Here is a 6,460-nt window from a genome sequence, read left to right as displayed (position 1 = left end):
ATATAGGCTTTTTCAAGACAGGGTTTCTCTGTAGCTTTGGAGCCTGTCCTGGAACTAGCTCTTGCAGACCAGGCTGGCCTCGAACTCAAAGAGATCCGCCTGCCTCTGCCTCCCAAGTGCTGGGATTAAAGGCGTGCGCCACCACCGCCCTGCAACCAAAGGTCAACTCTTTTCCTGCTTCTGTTACTCAGCTCCTTCACCTCACTGAATTGGTACCATTTCCCACCAGTTGTTCAGACGAGAACTCTGGGGAATCAATCTTTATCTTTTGCTTTCCTTCATCCTTGATGTAAACTCTTGTTCTCCAACATACTTCTTGTTCTCACAGTATTGCCCTGGCTCGTCTGGAACCTGCTATGCAGACCAGGCAGGCCTTGCCTCCCAGAGGTCTGCCTGCCACTGCTGAGAGGAAAGGCAGGCGCCGCCAAGCACAGCCCCTTTAAGATATTCCGTACGCTTTCTCCACCGATGCTGGCATACCAACTAGTCCAGCTGTTTATCCTTTCTCACTGCAGATATGTAGGACTCCCCCTTCCCCGCCGCCCCATCTCAAACTCCTGGGCTCAAGAGATCCTCCTGCCTCAGGATCTGGCACTCTAAGCACACGTCACCAATATAAGCACTTTCTAAATGGTCAGCCTATCTCCATCTTTATCTCCACCCTTTACCCAACCATTCTCCACCCAAGAGCTGAGGTCATCTTAAGACATAAACTACCACAAATGCTTCTCTTCCTTAAAACATCAGTGGCCCCTTAAACTTAGAGACGCAGCCACCTTCCTGACTGTGTGACCTATGGCCCCAGATGTGACAGCCTCTGCCTGTGTGACCCTTATTTCCTACTGCCCAACACCAGAACCCTTTTCTAGAAGTAGAGAAGACTGAGTCACTTTTCCATACCGGGAAACTTCTCCTCACCGGAAAGATTCACTCCGGCCCACCCCCATCCTCTTTCAACCCTTGTTAAGTTCCAAGGGAGTTAAACAATTGTTTATTTTGCTTTTCTAACATTGGCTTACTACACACCACACACACACACACACACACACACACACACACACATCCATCCTGCCACCACACTGCCTGGCACATACTGACTACGTATGCAATAAATATTCTTGGTTACTAAATGCATTTTTGTAAACGCCAAGGCCAAAGAAAACGTAACAAGCCTCAGACCTCTCTTTGGAGGTCAGACCTCTCTTTTCTGGGAGTCAAGATCTGCGGGTCCCAAGATTAAGGGATGTGTCATGTCAAGGCTGCCAGTGTCTTGCCTACCTCGGAATCATGGGAATAAGCTGAGCAGGGAGTAACTGTACTTCCTGATATCAGCCTGCCCCTTTTCTCACAGGCCTCGCCTTTGCAGCTTTTGGTGTCTCTTTATTCTCATTTTTCTATATCATTTATAAACATTTTAAAATTCTGCCTTCATCTGTGTTGTGTTTCCAGCATTAAAACACAATTAGGCTCATTCAGTAGAAGTACATTTTCCACGGTACCGGCACAATGAAAGTAATTTAGACGAAGCTTCTCATTTTCATCTTTCACAGTTAGCTAACCATATCACTGCTGAAACCGTCTCCTTTCTCTCCCCATCTGAAGGACTAGCTAGGAGGCAGAAACTGCAGCCGCCAGCACCACCTCATTCGCACCTCCAGGCTGTCTGGAGCTGCTCGGATGTGGCTGAATACTCAGGATGCTCATTTTCCCCTCCAAATGGGTTGTCTTGAGTGTGAGGAGAAGTACGGTGCCAACGAAAGAAAAAAAGATCAACTAAATAGAGAAATACTAAAGAGATCGAAGGGGTGGGGTGGTACATTGGAGACAGAAGCTTGTAAGAGGTGGGGCAGTTTCCTGGAACGAGGGTGAGGTGGGACAGGAGTCTGAATCTATTTCACCTACAGTAATGGAGCGATAATTAATTTTCTGATGGCACAGAAAAAGTTTTTCTATCTAAAAAAAAAAGAAAGAAAGAAAGAAAGAAAGAAAGAAAAGAAAATTATCTGCCAGCATATAAAACTGGCACCAATCCTGTCCACGGGATAGTGGCGATAATAAATGGAAACCTCCGTCCAAAAAAAAAAAAAAAAAAACTCTATCTCCCTATGTTATTTTAAGAACAAGATTTTTAGGGCATAATTTTCAACAAGTTTCAGCCGAGGGTGAACACGGGACGCAGAGATAATTAAGGACACTAAAAAAAAACAGACCAATTACTTCTAACACAAAATGGCCTGAACACACCAGGATTACACCAGTGAGCAATAAGCAAAGCCACTGCTGGCATTATTTACCTGTTTGCCAAGCAGCGCTTCCTAACAGTGAAAAGCGCTGCATCAACCCAAAGTGACTGGTAAAAGTAACCTGCGGGTCCTTTCCCTTTCGGGCACATCCTACCTGGGACAAGGTCTCTCCTGGCCTCCTTTCTGCTGGGCCTGACCTGAGGACTCCCTCCGGGGCTCCGGGAGGACCGCGTGGAGAAGGGGGCGGAATGGGTGCCACGGGCGCCCTTCCGCACCCCTCCCACCTGGCCAGCTCGGCGCCCGCCGAGTCCCGGAGGAAGGATGCGGCTTCACGGAGACCCCGGACGATCCGCCAGCCTCGGGCCGTCCCCCAGCCCGCTCACCTCCGCGCCCTCCTCTTCGGGCCTCGCAGCGCCGCGCCACGGCTCCCACGCGCCCAGGGCCGGCCGAGCTCCCGGGCCTACGGAGCGCTCCTCCCGCCCGCCGATCTCCCGCCCCCCGCAGCCGGACCGCGCCGGGGAGGAGGAGCAGGGGGAGGAGCGCAGAGGCGGGGGCGGGCGGGGGACGGTGACGCGCTGGGGGGCGCGGGGCGCAGGGAGGGCCGGGGACCACCCCGGGCCGCCGTCCCCACGTCTGCGCGCGCTCTCGCCGAGACCCCGGTGCAAGCAGCCCTTGGTGAACCCAGCCCGCATTTACACCCCACTGCCTCCGAGACGCTCGCCACGCCGCTGGGGACTTGGCTTTGCAGAGTGCCCCCTCCCTTCCCACCCCCTCTCTCCAGAGCTACTCTGTTCCCTACAAACCTCGAAGAAACTGCGCTTTTTCTTCGGGCTCGATTGTGTCCTTGAAAGAGAACGATCAGAAATGCCCTTCCAGGAACCGCATTTTCAAACTCCCCGGGACAGGAGGCCGTTCGCAGCGGTCGACTGCAGGGGTTAGACTGCAGACCCCGACCTTCACTGTCGCCGGGGCGAGCGAGTGAGCGAGCGAGCCTTGTGGGGAAGGTTAAGCCGCGAGTCAGGAGACCTGCGTGTCTGCAGAGAGCTGCCGACCTCCAGACTCCGCAGTGGCCTTGGAGCATCCAGGGTTCGCTGAGCTGTGTAAGGGCACCTTGGGTTCTGACTTTCTGTAATTTCCTCCTTTCTTTTGGATTACCAAGTAGCTAGGTATCCTTTACCCTTTCGGTGAAAAGTGGAATCTTTATTTTTTTAATCAATTTATCAAAGTTTCTCAAATTGGTGCTTCCCCCCCCCCCCCAGACATTAGTAAATCTCATTTCAGCAAATTAGGTTTAAAAATTATCTTTCTTGGTGGTTTATTAACTAGGCAAAACAGAGCAAAACCAGAAGAGGGTCTTGGATCGATCCCGGGGCACTGTACTTTCCCCTTTGAAAGCCACACATAGATAAACCTCTGCAAGAGCCTTTTGGGAAACATCCTTTGTTTGATCCTTGTGGCAAGCATCTCTTCCCCACCCCCAGATAGGGTGAAGGTTTAAAGTCAGCGGTTAGCGAAGTGTCAGGGTCCACGTGGACGCATTGACAGCTGGTAAAATACTTTCCATTTTGGTAACTGAGGAAAAAAACCCTCATGTTTTGTGTCGGTGTTTATTATTCCACTTCAACCACTGTCAAATAATGAAAACCGCAGGGTACTTCTAACACTTCTGGGGTACCAGTGGAGAAAATCGTGCGACTTTCGCATTTGATGAGAAGATGTAGCTTTTCTGTCACTTAAACAAAAACATTATGTAATATCTCGCAAAGGTTATTACGAGTTTTTTTTCTAGCTAGCACAAACAATAAATTATTCTAGAAAACACAAGTACACTATACATTTAAAATATCTTCAAAAGGTATTTAGACATGGGCTCTGCTTATGTAAAAAATGAAGTAATATGTGAGATCATTTGCCTCCCCAAAAAATGAGTCAACAGTGTGCAGTTTCCAGAAGGAATATCTGCTTTTCGCACTTGAACTATTAAAATAAGCAAACATCCTCCGTGGGTGGAAAATGCCGTGTCGCCCAACACGCCCCAAAGATGGCCATTGCGGCTCAGAGCACCGCGCCTTCTGGTCCACTTCATGAGCCGGTGGCCATTTGTCACCAGTGCTTTCTGCTTACAGTTTCGAAGCATAGAAAGCCAGTTTCGCAAGCCTTTTCCAGGTCATGAGCAGTCTCTGAGAAACATCCTCAGTTCCCTGAAGTAATTTATTCCACTGAAGTACAGCAATGATTCATTAAATGGCTCTCTAGTGGCCTGGAGGTGTTAACATAATTTCTGCTTTGAAGTTAGTAGACAATTGAGTAACTTTGAAATGACAGTGCCTAAGGAAACCTTGAGCACCTGGAGCTCTCCGACAACTCATTCACTAAGACCTCCTTTGCTGCGTTCCTGCCATGAACGCTGGATGGCCGGCACTCTTGAACAGCGTGAAAGACAGAGTGACCGCGAGTCTTCCAAAGTGCCCGTTGATGGGGGGAGATCAATTATTAAATAGGTGCAAATAAAATGTGCACAAGTCCTTCCCGTGTGTGAGGTAAGTGTGAAACAGATGAAGACAGCAGACTTTGGGGTGGGAGCCGTCATGCACATTAGTGGGCTAAAGGCTCAGTGACTTTCTACACTAACGACATTCACTTGGCCCATTCTCAGCAAACGCCATTTTTTGACAGTACAGAGTCTTTGTGAACAATGCATATCAATAGAATGACCTTGGTATGAAATTCTTTTTTTGAAATTAAATTCAATAAATAAAATAGCTATTATATAAATAAATAAATAAAATAGCTATTATATTTAGTTAATGATATTACCTAAAATGTATTAGTGAATGCATATTTATGTACTTCAAAATATATGTGTGTGTGCTGTATGACCTTCATGAAATAGATTTTGTTTGAAGACTGTGGTGGTTTGAATAGAAATGACCCCCATAGGTTCACGGTTTTGAATGTTGGATCACCAGGGAACAGCACTATTAGGAGGTGTGGCCTTGTTGGAGGAAGTATGTCACTATGGGTGGGCTGTGAAGTCTCAAAAGCCCAAGCCAGTCTCTCTATTCCTGCAACCTGCCAGGTGTTCTCAGACCCTTCTCCAGCACCATGTCTGCCCCCATGCCTCCATGCTTCCCACCATGCTAATAATGGACTGGACCTCTGAACCGTAGGCAACCCCCAACTAGACGCTTCCCTTGATAAGAGTTGTGGTCATGGTGTCTCTTCACAGCAATGGAATGTTGACTAAGATAAAGACAGAATAGGAAACATTTTTAAAGCAATTAAACAATACAAACGCGCATCTTTACAAAACAAATATTTTGTAGTTAACATTATTTCATGAACATCTTTCCATCAATGTAATTCAGGGGCTTCTTTTTTTTTCTTTAAGTTGGTCTCACTGCATAGCCCTTGCTATTCCAGACCATGCTACGTAGACCAGGCTGGCCTTGAACCCTTCTGGAGTCCTGGGACTAAAGACTTGTACCACCACACACCCAGAGAAAATTGTTAGAGCCTGTGTATTCCATAATACAATATATAATAGTCTAACAGAAAGCTTTAAGAAAATACATTTTTCAGCAGGGCATGGTGGCACATGCCTTTAATCTTAGAACTTGAGAGGTAGAGGCAGGCACATCTATGTGAGTACAAAGTCAGCCTAGTCTACACAGAGAGTTCCAGACCAGCCAAGGCTACATAATAAGACACTGTCTCAAAAAACAAAACAAAACGAAAGATTCCAGTTCCCTCTGTGTTATGAGTAATTGCTGTGGGATAATGCTCTTACACACTATAAAATGCTGATTGGCCAATAGCCAGGCAGGAAGTATAGGTGGGACAACTAGACTAGGAGAATTCTGGGAAGAGGAAAGGCAGAGACACAGTCACCAGCCAGACTCAGAGGAACCAAGATGAGAATGCCTCACTAAAGAAAGGTACCAAGTCACATGGCTAAGCATAGGCAAGAATTATGGCTTAATTTAAGTTGTAAGAACTAGTTAATAATAAACCTGAGCTAATAGGCCTAATAGTTAATAATATAAGTCTATATAAGTTTGTAATATAAGCCTCTATGTGTTTCTTTGGGACTGAATATCTGTGAGACTGGGCAAGACAGAAAGAAAAATACTGCTTTAACGTCTTTACATAATTTACTCTTTAGGATATTAAGTGCTGAGAATTTTTCTTTAAGATATATTCCAAAATGTAGGTTT

The 6,460-nt window shown here is 46.9% G+C and overlaps 1 protein-coding gene across 1 annotated transcript in view; it reads right to left on the bottom strand.

Moving 5' to 3' along the window:
* The window catches only part of Steap2 (STEAP2 metalloreductase), a 23,653-nt gene extending 20,937 nt beyond the window's left edge, over positions 1-2,716 (bottom strand). Inside the window, exon 1 of the mRNA XM_050139876.1 lies at positions 2,627-2,716. The gene's annotated coding sequence lies outside the window, so the exon portion shown is untranslated. The remainder of the gene's footprint in view (positions 1-2,626) is intronic.
* Between the last annotated feature and the right edge of the window lie 3,744 nt (positions 2,717-6,460).

This window comes from Alexandromys fortis, unplaced genomic scaffold (genome assembly GCF_014885135.2).
Source record: "Alexandromys fortis isolate MF-2015 unplaced genomic scaffold, M_Fortis_MF-2015_v1.1 scaffold_38, whole genome shotgun sequence".
Taxonomy (NCBI): Eukaryota; Metazoa; Chordata; class Mammalia; order Rodentia; family Cricetidae; genus Alexandromys; species Alexandromys fortis.
Note: the sequence above shows the minus strand (reverse complement) of the source record. Positions and strands in the feature narration are given on the sequence as shown.